Source organism: Microcaecilia unicolor, chromosome 5 (genome assembly GCF_901765095.1).
Source record: "Microcaecilia unicolor chromosome 5, aMicUni1.1, whole genome shotgun sequence".
In the NCBI taxonomy this organism is placed as follows: Eukaryota; Metazoa; Chordata; class Amphibia; order Gymnophiona; family Siphonopidae; genus Microcaecilia; species Microcaecilia unicolor.
Genome location: NC_044035.1, coordinates 58193491 through 58206712, shown reverse-complemented (window position 1 = coordinate 58206712; position 13222 = coordinate 58193491). Strand labels below are relative to the sequence as shown.

Below are 13222 nucleotides of genomic sequence, written 5' to 3'. Positions count from 1 at the left end.
TGAAAATGCACACCACACATCAGGTTGAGGTTATTCTGAACTAAAAATAGTTTACAGGGATACTTGAGGTACAGTGCTAACAAATAGTTTCTGAACCCCCTACGATTGTCTGTCTTCAAGCACAATTTATACTCTAACCATGATTAGATCCTAATCTAAACTTTGATAAGAGAAGATAACCCCATGCAATAGGTATTAATCCGAAAACGAACCTTTTCCGGAGATGCGAAGGCGGTAGAACGAGAGGACATGAAATGAGATTGAAGGGGGGCAGACTCAAGAAAAATGTCAGGAAGTATTTTTTCACAGAGAGAGTAGTGGATGCTTGGAATGCCCTCCCGCGGGAGGTGGTGGAAATGAAAACGGTAACGGAATTCAAACATGCGTGGGATAAACATAAAGGAATCCTGTTCAGAAGGAATGGATCCTAAGGAGCTTAGCCGAGATTGGGTGGCAGAGCCGGTGGCGGGAGGCGGGGATGGTGCTGGGCAGACTTATACAGTCTGTGCCAGAGCCGGTGGTGGGAGGCGGGACTGGTGGTTGGGAGGCGGGGATGGTGCTGGGCAGACTTATACGGTCTGTGCCAGAACCGGTGGTGGGAGGCGGGGCTGGTGGTTGGGAGGCGGGGATAGTGCTGGGCAGACTTATACGGTCTGTGCCCTGAAAAGGACAGGTACAAATCAAGGTAAGGTATACACAAAATGTAGCACATATGAGTTTATCTTGTTGGGCAGACTGGATGGACCGTGCAGGTCTTTTTCTGCCGTCATCTACTATGTTACTATGTTACTATGGAACTTTGGAAGGCTAAGTGCTTTGAAAATATGCCTCTATGTAAGTCAGACAATATTTTGATTTTTTTTGTTATTCAACACTAAGGGGTTAATTTTGTCATCTAGAGGGGGCAATGGGACAGGAGTGAACCCGCTCGTTCCTGCCCCTAGCACCAACATCCTGCACATGGCTGCCGCAACCTCTCGCAGCAGCCTCGCAGCACTACCTCAGTCCTATACAGGCCCCGACAGAATATTGGCCAGAACCCACATAAGGTTCAGTGGCCAGGATAGCAAAACTTAACCCTGGATATACAGTTCCGGTGCCTACATATCACCTGGCACTGAATATCCAGGGCTAACATAGCCAGCGACTGTCAAGGTTTAAAAAATGCTGACTGCCACCAGCAGAGTATCAGTCAGAATAACTTTCACTAAACATTTCTTGTAACCATTAATTAGTTTCTTACATTTCCCTTGAGGAATCTTGGCCCATTCTTCCATACAGTAAAGGTCCAGGTTTAAGACTTCTGTGCCAATAGGCAGCATCAGAAGGTGAGGTAGGGATCCACCACTGGACCTGGAAGAGTCAAGGTGAGCCACCTGAAGACTGGAAAATAGGGGTGGGGGTGTTGGGTCAGTGTCATGAAGGTGCCTCTTGGTGGATGATCCTAAAGTAAATGAAGAAGACCCCTTTATGGCCTTGGGTAGTTGAGAATTTTATGCTCTAGGCAGTTGTCTAAATCAAAACCTGATGCAGAGCTCTTTCAACACCATGATTATTTTAGGACTTTATTCAGGTCTTACCGCAACTTCTCAGTAGGGTTCAGGTCAAATTTTGACTTGGCAGGAAATCACTTCTTCATTCACTTTGTAGTAAATTTACTTAAAATTTATGGATGTCTTGCTGCATAACCCACTTTCATCTCATCTTTGGCTCACAGATGTATGGACTAGCAGCAATACACGGTTCCATTAATCTCTGTTTTCTGATGGCAAACTGTCCAGGTTCCAGTGGAGCAAAGCATACCACGATACCTCCACCACTATACTTGAGAAGATGAGGTTGTTACTTAGGTGAAAACTAAATACTGCCTTCCAAACAAAACGCTTGTTATTCTGACTGAAAGGTTTCAGAGAAGAGCAACAAAAATGACAAAGGGGACAGGATGACTTCCCTATGAGAAAAAACTAAAGAGGCTAGGGCTCTTCAGTTTGGAGAAAAGATAAGAGAATGAGAGATACGATATCAGATCTATCAAATACTGAGTAGAGTGGAATGAGTAGATGTCAATTGCTTGTTTTCTCCTACCTAAAACACAAGAACTAGAGGGCAAGCAATAAAATTACTGAGTAGTAAAGTTAAAACAAGTCAGAAAAAAATATTTCTTCATGCAATATGTAATGAAACTCTGATATTTGTTGCCAGAGAATGTGGTAAAAGCAGTTAGCCTAGCTGGGTTTTAAAAAGAACATAAGACTAGCCATACTGGGTTAGAACAATGGTCCATCTAGCCCAGTATCCAGCTTCCAACAGTGGCCAATCCAAGTCACAAGTACCTGGCAGAAACCCAAATTAGTAGCAACATTTCATGCTACCAATCTCAGGGCAAGCAATGGCTTCCCCATGTCCTTCTCAATAACAAACTATGGATTTTTCCTCCAGGAACTTGTCCAAACCTTTTTTAAACCCAGATATGCTAACCACTGTTACCACATCTTCTGGCAGGGTTTTATAGCCCCAGTGGCGATCCTAGCCTGCATGACACCCGCGGCGGATCGCTGATGCGCCCCCCCCCCCCCGGGTGCAGTGCCCCCCCCCCCCCCGGCGAAATGACACCTCCCCCCCCCGGCGAAATGACTCCCCCGGGTGCACGCCGCTGGGGGGGGGTGCCGCAGCGCGCACCTGTCAGCTGAGTTTGCTGACTTCGCTAACTTCGCTGCAGCTCCCTCTGCCCCGGCTGGAACAGGAAGTAACCTGTTAGCGAAGTTAGCGAACTCAGCTGACAGGCGCGCGCCGCGGCACCCCCCAGTGGCGTGCACCCGGGGCGGACCGCCCCCACCTTGGTACGCCACTGTATAGACCTCAATCATATCCATCCACTCCGCCCCTCCAGTTTTGGACATATTCCTAAAAGAAAATTCCATAAACTATTATTAAGATGAACTTGTGAAAATCCACTGCTTATTCCTGGGATAAGTAGCATAAAATCTGTTCTACTGTTTTAGGACCCTGCCAGGTACTTGTGACCTGGATTGGTCACTGTTGGAAACAGGATACTGGTCTTGATGAGCCTTCTGTCCATCCCTGTATGGCAATGCTTATGTACTTATTTTTGATTCATCTGTCCAGAGAACATTCCAGAAGCCTTGTAGGTCATTCAGATGATCTTTGATGAACCTGAGGTGAGCAGCAATGTTCGTTTTAGAGAGCAGTGAGTTCCTTCCAGCTATCTTCCAAATGTATATGATTCCCTGTTCACTTTTTCCTAATGGTTAGTTGACACATGAACCCTCATGTCAGCTGCAGTGAGAGAGTCCTTCAGTTGTTTGGATGTTAGTCTGGCGTTCTTCGTAACTTCATAGATAATTTTCCAGTTTGCTCTTGGGGTGATCCTGGCAGGAGAACTGTTTCTGAATAGTGTCACTGTAGTCCTTAACTTGTTTTATTTGTAGATTGTCTGACAGTGGATAGATGGAGCAGAAATGTTTAGAAATGGTCTTGTAACCCAGTCCAGAAAGATGAGCATCAGCCACCCTGATTGTAGGCACCAAGGGGAAGTAGAAGATGACAAAAATGATGACTAGACAGGGAGGTAAAACTTAGAGGTTCTTTAATGAGAGCACCAGAATGTGGACCTGACACGGGCCATGTTTCAGCGGATGCAGCCGCCTGCCTTGGGGGTCACAATTAAAACCAGATGGTGAACCATAAAAACTTGCACCAGAACTGGTAAAAATGTCATCCTCTACTTCCCCTTGGTTCCTGATGAATTTGTTAGAGGTTTCCTCCTGTTTGTGTTTTTGACCCTTTCATTTGATTGTGGCTCAGTGAGTGCCCGCTAATTTTATGGTGAAGACCAAATGCAAACACTATTGGACCTTTATGTATGACAGAATGTCCAACCTCAGTTGTGTAGATTTACTCTGTACGCTGGTTTACGTGTTACCTATCTGATTCTTGTTGGATTATTTGTAGTAAATAATTAGCAGATTTTAGTACACACAGCTTCAGCTTTAGAAATGTTAATTTCTTTCTTCATCTCTCTCTCATTCACCCCTGAATAATTCACTGCTGAGTCACTTTAAAGTTGAAGTAACAAAACATCTGTTTACTCACAGTTTGTAGTTAGATTATAATCAGACAGGCTTATATATACATATTACTATACATTTGTCTTATCAGCTCCTTCCATGTGCTTAGATGGTAATGGATGCTCACACCACCATAGATCCTCTCAGGTTAGGAGAGATCATGAGCTCCATGTGCTCCATGTGCTGCATCTGATGTGTCTAACCCCCACAGGAAGTTGCATAGCTGTGTGACCTCTCTAAGTAATTCACATCAGAGGTCACAGAGTAATCACAGAGAAATAATAGGTGACAGGCAATGCATGTAAAATACAATAAATTCCAACAAACCCCTTCTCATGCATAACTGTCATGCAATTATTTATTCATACAAAGTCCAAGCTTTATACGCAGATTCACAAAATGTTCTCTGGGTAACGGTTTGGTCATGATGTCAGCTGTCATCTCACTGGTGTGACAATAGTGTAGACTGATGACCCCTTCTTTTGCCAACTCTCGCACGTTGTGGTATTTCGTTGCGATGTGCTTGGTGCGTGACTGAACCTTGTCATTCTGTGACAGTCGGATGCAGCTCTGATTATCTTCCATTATCTGGATTGGTCTCTGTTCAGCTATACCAAAATCCAGCATAAGTTTTTCAATCCACATCAGTTCTCTGCACGCTTCCGATACAGCCACATATTCAGCTTCTGTAGAAGACAGACTCACAATACTTTGTTTATGACTGGCCCATGAAATTTGTACATTTCCATACATAAACACATATCCACTTGTGGATTTATAATCAGAATGATCCCCTGCCCAATCTGAATCACAGTAACATGTTAGTTTTGGATTACTATTGGCTGAAATCTTTAATTTACAATCAATGGTACCCTTTAAATACCTTACCATCCTTTTAACTGCAGTCCAATCTGATTTGGTAGGTGAGCTGACCCTTCTGCTCAAAATTCCTACTGCATTTGCTATATCAGCCCTGTATGTGGTAGCTAGATATAAAAGCTTACCTATGGCTGATCTATATTGGATGTTATCTGGTAAAGGTTCTCTTACTGTTTCATCCTTCAGAAAATCAGTGATCATGGGAGTGCTTACAACTTGGGCATCTTGCATACCTAAACTTTCAATAAGCTCATTTATTTTCTGCTTCTGGCTTAGAAGATAAGAACCATCATTTTGTTTCTCAATTTCTATACCAAGATAGTATGACACATTACCAAGTTCTTTTATCTCAACATTCTGGTTTAAACACTTTACAATGCCCTTGTACTCTTGCTCACTTTCGCTTGCAATGAGCAGATCATCAACAAAAGCTAAAATGTATGCATATTGTCCATTTGTGCACCTAGTGTACAAGCATTTATCTGCTTCACCTTGCTTAAATCCTAAATTTGTCAATATTTCATGCAATTTTTCATTCCAACATTTTGCACTTTGCTTTAATCCATAAAGACCTTTGTTTAATTTACACACTAGCTGTCTTTGTTTTGTATTTATGAAACCTGTTGGTTGTTCCATGTACAAGTCTTCAGTTATATCTCCGTGAAGAAATGCTGTTTTCACATCAATGTGGTTGACTTGCATGCCTTTTGAGACTGCAATGCTCAGAAGTGTTCTGATTGTCGTGTGTTTCACTACAGGTGCAAACACTTCATCAAATCTTCTCCATATTTTTGAAGATATCCCTTTGCCACTAATCTGGCTTTATACCTTTCCACTTTTCCTTGTGCATTCCTTTTTAACTTGAATACCCATTTGCATCCTATAGCTTTCTTGCCAGGAGGTAATTTTGTAAGAATCCAAGTATTATTTTTATCCAATGCATCAATTTCTTCTTGTGCAGCTTTATGCCATTCAGCAGCTTCTTCTGCTGGCATTTTCTCAATCTCATCCCATGTTAAGGGCTCTTGAGCTTCTGCTGACTTTGTTAAGTAAGACAGTCTTGGGGGTGGAACACCTTTGTTTTCCCTGGATGAGCGTCTGACAACAGGTTGGTCTGACCTTTCCGCATCCTCTAAATCTGAGAGTTCTTCTCCAATTGATTCCCCTTCTCCAACTGTACTGTCTTCTTCAATGATCCTTTCTGTGTCTGCTTCCTCTGCCTGTTCCTCGTTAGATACAGGTGAGTTGCTTTCAGACATCTGCCTTGGTATGGCATTTATATACACTGGCATGTCTATTATGGTTCTAGTTTCATATTCTGGATGATAAGGCTCATCTGGGATAATCCAGCCTTTATCAACCCTTTTGTTTTCATCAAAATATGTAACATGTCTTATGCCAACAATGCCAGTTTTCAGATTCAAAATTCTATATCCTTTGTGTCCTGGAGTATATCCAACTAAAATGCCCCTTTCTGTTGTGGAATCCAGCTTATGCCTTCTTTGTTTTGGTATATGAGCATATGCTGTACTTCCAAATGTTCTTATGTGTGACAGGTTTGGCTTCCTACCATGCCATGTCTCATGTGGTGTGCGCTCCGCGCCTTAGTTGGCATTCTGTTTTGTAGGTACACTGCTGTGAGAATGGCTTCCCCCCATAGTCTTTTAGGGAGATTGCTATCTGACAGCATACATCTGGTCATTTCCACAAGTGACCTAAATTTTCTCTCTGCAACAGAATTTTGCTCTGGTGTATAAGCTACTGTTGTGATATGCTGAATGCCTTCTTGTTCTAGAAATGTGCGCATGCTTTGTGAAGTGAACTCACCACCATTGTCGGTCTGAAGAACCTTTGGTTTTCTTTCAAATTTGTTGCTCACCATGGCTACGTATTTCTTCAGCATGTCTGTGACTTGACTTTTCTCTTTCAGCAAATAGGCCACACAATATCTAGAGAAATCATCCAAGAATATTAGCACAAATCTGTTATTTCCCAATGATGGGATATTAAACGGTCCACATAAGTCACTGTGTATTAAGTCCAGCACTTTATTACTCCTATTTCCTGTGTATGCAGGAAATGAGGGTCTTACACCTTTTTGAGTAACACAGTCTATGCATTTCTCCATTTTACCAGCATCTGCACTTATCTGAATGCCGGTGGCTAGTTGCTTACTGTAAAGATCCTGGATCACCTTAGAATCACGATGTCCCAGGCGGCGGTGCCAGATTTCCAGACTACATTTACCATCATTCTTCCTTACTTGCGCCATATGTGAGGCTTCACCTGAAATGTTCAGCTTATAAACATCATTATGCATAAAAGCTTCAGCATACACTTCATCATTTTTAGAGATTGTGCACTTACTGTTTTCAAAATGAATCACAAATCCCTTCTTATCTAATGTAGATACACTAAGCATATTGCAAACTGCTTGGGGAATATACAAGACATCACTTACAGGAATTTCTTTAACTTCATTAGACACTTTGCATTTTAAGAATCCAATACCTTTTGCTTGGATCTTAGCAGTCCCTGCGTTTGCAGTTTTAAGAATACCTTCCTCTGGACACATTTCCTGAAAGAAATCCTTACAATTGGTTAAATGGCATGTGCTCCCCGAATCCAAAATCCAAGTACTTTCATTTGAATTATTATTTACCATAGTCAAAGATTTTTCTGTCATTAGAAAGCCCTTGTGTTTATCTTTGTCCTTCATACATTTCCTGGTTTGAAAATTCTTTAGTTCCATTGGCTTAGGTGAGTTAGAGGGAGTGTTTTGTGTTTCCTTACACCATTTAGATACATGTCCCTCCTTTCCACATGAGTAGCAAATCAGCTTGCCCTTGGGTGGAGTTTTCCCATAGCTCCGCCTTCCTCTGTTCTTTGCCAAGAAATTTGTTTCATTTCTCTCTGACTTGCTTTGAGAACACATCTCCTCAGAATCATTTATTATGCATTCCTGCCTTAGTTTTGATGTTGCCTGTTCAAAAGATTGCCCTTCAATGGCCTCATTTACAGACCTAAAAACATCAAACTTCTTTGATAGTGAGGTAAAAAGAAATGCTCTTTCAATGCATCACACATGGGAATTCCAGAAAGTTCTAACTTTTGAAATGAAGACATAAGATGCATAATGTGATCATTACATTTACTTTTATCCCTTAATTTGGTTTCATTCAACTCTGCCAACCAAATTGGTTGCTGCTTTGCATATGTAGTTGCATACATAGTTCTCAGTTTATATAAAATGTCCTTTGGTGTATCTTTTCCCTCCACTAATATGGCTTGTTTCTCTGAGAGAGCTTCCAAAAGCATGCACTTCACATAATAGTTTGCATTGTCCCATTCAGCCATATTTTCAGCTGTTCTGTCTTGGTCTAAGCATATATGTAATCCTTTTGCTCGAAGGAGACATATGAATCTTAGTTCCCACTGCTGATAATTAAACTCAGTTAATCTAGGCACCTTGAGAGAATAGAAAAATGGTGAATTTCTTCCCTCAGCCATTTTCTTAGCCTTCTGTCTGCTGTGTGGGGGGAGAGAGAGACAGACTGAATCTTTCCTTTAAAACTTAAGAGAAAAATGTGGCCTTTTTTTCTGCCTGGTAATATTTCTCTTCTTTTTCAATTCCTGGACCCTGGGCCCATAACCCTTTTGTTGGATTATTTGTAGTAAATAATTAGCAGATTTTAGTACACACAGCTTCAGCTTTAGAAATGTTAATTTCTTTCTTCATCTCTCTCTCATTCACCCCTGAATAATTCACTGCTGAGTCACTTTAAAGTTGAAGTAACAAAACATCTGTTTACTCACAGTTTGTAGTTAGATTATAATCAGACAGGCTTATATATACATATTACTATACATTTGTCTTATCAGCTCCTTCCATGTGCTTAGATGGTAATGGATGCTCACACCACCATAGATCCTCTCAGGTTAGGAGAGATCATGAGCTCCATGTGCTCCATGTGCTGCATCTGATGTGTCTAACCCCCACAGGAAGTTGCATAGCTGTGTGACCTCTCTAAGTAATTCACATCAGAGGTCACAGAGTAATCACAGAGAAATAATAGGTGACAGGCAATGCATGTAAAATACAATAAATTCCAACAATTCTAATTAATTATGGGGTCCTTTTACCAAGCTGTGGGAAAAAGGGCCTGTGCCAGCGACGAGGATGTTTTTCCCACACGCCAGGGCTCTTTTTACCGCAGCAGGTAAAAAGCCCCCGGACAAACATGGCCATACAGTAAGAGAACTCTTACAATGTGGCCATGCGGCTGGGAGCCCTTACCGCCACCCACTGAGGTGGTGATAAGGACTCCTGCAGTAATCCGGCGGTAACCGGGCAGCGAGTGGTTACCGCCACGCAAGCCATTTCCAGGGGTTTTCTTTTTCCCCCGGAAATGGCGTATGCTCGGGGCAGAACTACCACTGGCAGCCGCGTAGGGCCGGTGGTAGTCCCAATTTAGCGTTTGGTAAGCCCACATTGGGCTTACTGATACTTTGTAAAAGACTCCCTAATTAATTGTGTTAAGCAGACTAGTGGTCCACTTACTATTTCACACACTGACTTTGAATTAGTCTTATTGGGGTCGATATTCAGCCAGCAGTGATCAGTGTGTTTTTTTTTAAGACACTGACCATTGCTGGCTAAATTAGCTACAGATATTCAATGCCAGGCCATGTCTGGCCACTGGCATTGAATATGTGGGGTTAATTCCTCAGGTGCTAGCAGCCAGAGCTTATGTGGGTCCCAGCCAATATTTAGCCAGGTCTCACATAAAGAATCCCCCTCCTGAAAAAATAGAAGCAGCTCCCTCTTCCAATCCCCCCTCCCTCCCAAGGGAGGTCTTTTTCTATGCTTACAGGAATGGGAGGGAAGAGGGGTAGGGGCAGGGGCAGCCCAAGACAGTCTGCTGCCTGAGGCAAGGAGATAGTCTGCTGCCCCCCCCCCCCCAGTCTGACATCTCCCCCCTTCCTTCATTCCTTACCCAAATTTACCGTCTTTTCTGGCTTTCCAAAAGTTGGGGCTGCCCTGACTTTTGGAAAGCAAGAAAAGAAGGTAAATTTAAGGAAGAAAGGGCGGGGGGCGATGCCCGAGCGAGGCGGACATGGGGGTGGATGCCACTGCAAAAGAGTACAGCCTGAGGCCCCCGCCTCAGGTGGACTAATGGTAGGGTCGCCACTGGGTAGGAGGGGGATGGCAACACATTGGCCAGGAGCCAGAAGTTAACCAAGCACTGGCCAATATGTTGCCAGTTGACTTTGCCGTGTAAAGTTAAGACAGCCTAACTTTATGCAGTTGCTCAGCCAGCAAGCAGACTGATAATCTCTGCTAACTGGCTAGCTGTTCACACTGTCCTAACTTCGCCCCTGGACCACCCACAAACTGAAGGGATATTCAGTGGAACTGTCCGGTTAAGTGCTGCTGAATATCTCTGGAAAGTCCTGTACAAGCGATTTAAACGGCCAGGATCCTCTCTCAGCACTTTAAGTTGTTTTGAATATCTACCCCATAATTCCTTACATTATTGAGGCTCAAGCACAAAATTGACTAATATATACCCTTTTTATTGCGTAAGAAAAGACTGGTTTCAAATAAACAAGGTGTGTATCACAGTTAGATCTTGTAATTCTCTGTTTTATACTTGGGGTTCATAAGACTTCTCAGCACTATAGATAGATATGAAAAGGTGAATTGAGATCTGGTACATTTGTTATAGAAAATTAAAAGAGACCAAAAATGCAGAAGCTGAGCAAAAAGCACTTGTTCAGGGTTTCTTCACCGATCACTTCCTACCAAAGGTGCTCTTGGGCTTTCCCCATATTGTTAGATTACAGCAGATTTATCTATTTTCAGTAGTAGAACTTGAATATTCCTGCTAAAACCATTGTAGACAAATCCCTGTTGAATCCCTTTCAAACTGCAACTGTAGACTACAATTTTCACCTCCCTCCGATTCCAAACAGCAGCTTCTCTTCTCTCAGGCACTTGGGGTAACCCTTTTAAGAAAAACCAGGAGCATGGGTCTAACTCTCCTTTTGCTAGCTTTAACCTCTGGTCCTCTCTGTCATCAGATTCCCTTGGAGTGGGCTCATGAGATTTAACATAGTAACATAACATAGTAGATGACAGCAGAGAAAGACCTGTATGGTCCATCCAGTCTGCCCAACAAGATAAACTCATATGTGCTACTTTATGTGTACACCTGACCTTGATTTGTATCTGCCATTTTCAGTGCACAGACCGTAGAAGTCTGCCCAGCACTAGCCCCGCCTCCCAACCACAACCCCGCCTCCCACCACTGGCTCTGCCACCCAATCTCCGCTAAGCTTCTGAGGATCCATTCCTTCTGAACAGGATTCCTTCATGTTTATCCCATGCTTTTTTGAATTCCATTACCGTTTTCATCTCCACCACCTCCCTTGGGAGGGTATTCCAAGTATCCACCACTCTCTCCGTGAAAAAATACTTCCTGATATTTTTCTTGAGTCTGCCCCCCTTCAATCTCCATTTCATGTCCTCTAGTTCTACCGCCTTTCCAACTACGGAAAAGGTTTGTTTGCGGATTAATACCTTTCAAATATTTGAACATCTGTATCATATCACCCCTGTTTCTCCTTTCCTCCAGGGTATACATGTTCAGGTCAGCAAGTCTCTCCTCATACGTCTTGTAACGCAAATCCCATACCATTTTTGTAGCTTTTCTTTGCACCGCTTCAATTCTTTTTACATCCTTAGCAAGATACGGCCTCCAAAACTGAACACAATACTCCAGGTGGGGCCTCACCAATGACTTATTCAGGGCCATCAACACCTCCTTTCTTCTGCTGGTCACACCTCTCTCTATACAGCCTAGCAACCTTCTAGCTACGGCCACCGCCTTGTCACACTGTTTCGTCACCTTCAGATCCTCAAATACTATCATCCCAAGATCCCTCTCCCCGTCTGTACATATTAGACTCTCACCGCCTAACATATACGTCTCCCGTGGATTTCTACTCCCTAAGTGCATCACTTTGCATTTCTTCGCATTGAATTTTAATTGCCAAACCTTAGACCATTCTTCTAGCTTCTGCAGATCCTTTTTCATGTTTTCCACTCCCTCCTGGGTGTCTACTCTGTTACAAATCTTAGTATCATCCGCAAAAAGGCAAACTTTACCTTCTAACCCTTCGGCAATGTCACTCACAAATATATTGAACAGAATTGGTCCCAGCACCGATCCCTGAGGCACTCCACTACTCACCTTTCCCTCATCTCAGCAAATTCCATTAACCACCACCCTCTGGCATCTGTCTGTCAACCAGTTCCTAATCCAGTTCACCACGTCGGGTCCTATCTTCAGCCTGTCAAGTTTATTCAAGAGCCTCCTGTGGGGAACTGTGTCAAAAGCTTTGCTGAAATCTAAGTAGATTACGTCTATAGCACGTCCCTGATTCAATTCTCTGGTCACCCAGTCATAGGGTTACCATTTTGTGTCCTCTGAAAAAGAGGACACATGTCACGCCCCCTACCCCGCCCCCGCCATGCCTCATACCCCGCCCCTGCCCTGCCCCCTTCAGGTCCGGGTTCCGCCCCATTCCCGCCCCGCCCCCCATCACATAGTCCCCTCCCCCCCATCACATACCCCCCCCTCACTTACTATCTAGCCCTGGTGGTCTAGTAGCGTCTTCTCTTCGGGGCAGGAAAGAGCCCCCTCTTTCCTGCCCGGAGCGCTGCGTGCCCTTGCCTGCTGCATCCTCCTCGGTATGGCTGGGGATTCAAAATGGCCACCGAGAGTTGAAGCGGCCTCGCGAGAGTTCAACTCTCGGCGGCCATTTTGAATCCTCAGCCAGACCGAGAAGGATGATAGACAGGGCAGGGAGGCAGCGCTCCGGGCAGGAAAGAGGGGGCTCTTTCCTGCCCCAAATACGTCACTAGACCACCAGGGAATATGGTAAGGAAGGGGAGGGGACAGGAGACCAGGTCACCAGACCCACGGCGTCGATCGCCCGCCCACACGCACGCGCCTGCCCGCACCCGCGCCCACGTTTGTCCAGAAATCCGGACAAACGTGGGCGCGGGCAAAATCCGCCGGACGCCCCGGACATGCCCTCAAAAAGAGGACATGTCCGGGGAAATCCGGACGTATGGTAACCCTACCCAGTCAAGGAATTCAATGAGATTCGTTTGGCACGATTTACCTTTGGTAAAACCATGTTGTCTCGGATCTTGCAACTTATTGGCTTCCAGGAAATTCACTATC

At 43.9% G+C, this 13222-nt stretch overlaps 2 protein-coding genes across 2 annotated transcripts in view; one reads left to right on the top strand and one right to left on the bottom strand.

Moving 5' to 3' along the window:
* The window catches only part of ALDH18A1 (aldehyde dehydrogenase 18 family member A1), a 948333-nt gene that overhangs the window by 405177 nt on the left and 529934 nt on the right, over window positions 1–13222 (bottom strand). The gene's annotated exons all lie outside the window — the stretch shown is intronic.
* CPN1 (carboxypeptidase N subunit 1) overlaps window positions 1–13222 on the top strand; it is a 68492-nt gene that overhangs the window by 935 nt on the left and 54335 nt on the right. The gene's annotated exons all lie outside the window — the stretch shown is intronic.